The 914-nt window shown below is 68.8% G+C and overlaps 1 protein-coding gene across 1 annotated transcript in view; it reads right to left on the minus strand.

Annotated features, from left to right (window-relative positions):
- LOC140407364 (uncharacterized) overlaps positions 1-686 on the minus strand; it is an 11,719-nt gene extending 11,033 nt beyond the window's left edge. Inside the window, exon 1 of the mRNA XM_072494916.1 lies at positions 476-686. The gene's annotated coding sequence lies outside the window, so the exon portion shown is untranslated. The remainder of the gene's footprint in view (positions 1-475) is intronic.
- Positions 687-914: the final 228 nt, after the last annotated feature.

The raw sequence follows: 914 nt of genomic DNA on the forward strand, positions 1-914 counted from the left end.
GGAGAGCAGGACGGGGTGGGGGAGAGCAGGACGGGGTGGGGGAGAGCAGGACGGGGTGGGGGAGAGCAGGACGGGGTGGGGGAGAGCAGGACGGGGTGGGGGAGAGCAGGACGGGGTGGGGGAGAGCAGGACATGGTGGGGGAGAGCAGGACATGGTGGGGGAGAGCAGGACATGGTGGGGGACAGCCCCCCCCCCCCCCCCACACTCGTACCGCCTGCAGGACCCTCCCTCTCCAGCTGATGGAGCTGGTGAGCCGCCCACAGCCGAACACGGCTCGACGCCGCCCCCCGCCAGGTCGTCCCCGGAGCAGCGCCGAGCGGGTAATGGGGGCTTCACCGGGAGGGGGAGGGGGGGGGGGGAAGAGACACCGTCCGATTGGTGCACAGCGGGATCCCACCGGGCAGCGCGGGATCCCACCGGGCAGCGGTTTGCAGACGAACATCCAGGTGACCTCCCCCCACGCGGGGTCCTCACCTGCTGTAGGCGGTTGATCCTGGAGGTCAGGTCGTTGTAGCTGTAGCCGCTGGCGTACCGCGCGGCGTTCTGGTAGCACTTGACGGCGTCCTCCAGGTCGTGCTCCGACTCGTAGATCTGTCCCAGCTGCTCCCACACCCGGGGCTGCGGCTGTTCCTGCAGGAGCGCCTGCACACAGCTGTGAATCCCATCGCAGCTTCCCGTGCAGCGGGCGGGGGCGACCTGTGGAACGGGAGAGGGCACGCGTGTCAACAACGGGTCTGGTGTGGGGGGCCTTGATAGCCCATCCTGCTCTCTCTCTCCCCCTCCTCCCCCTCAATGTACTCTTCGCCTCCCTCCAGCCAATCGCCTCCCAGCCGGTGCTAATCCATTCATGTCCTACGGCAACTCTGAAACTGCCCACCGGAGGGTGCCCAAGAGCTGGCCGGCGCGGTCACCC

The sequence above is a fragment of the Scyliorhinus torazame genome, unplaced genomic scaffold (genome assembly GCF_047496885.1).
Source record: "Scyliorhinus torazame isolate Kashiwa2021f unplaced genomic scaffold, sScyTor2.1 scaffold_1502, whole genome shotgun sequence".
Classification (NCBI taxonomy): Eukaryota; Metazoa; Chordata; class Chondrichthyes; order Carcharhiniformes; family Scyliorhinidae; genus Scyliorhinus; species Scyliorhinus torazame.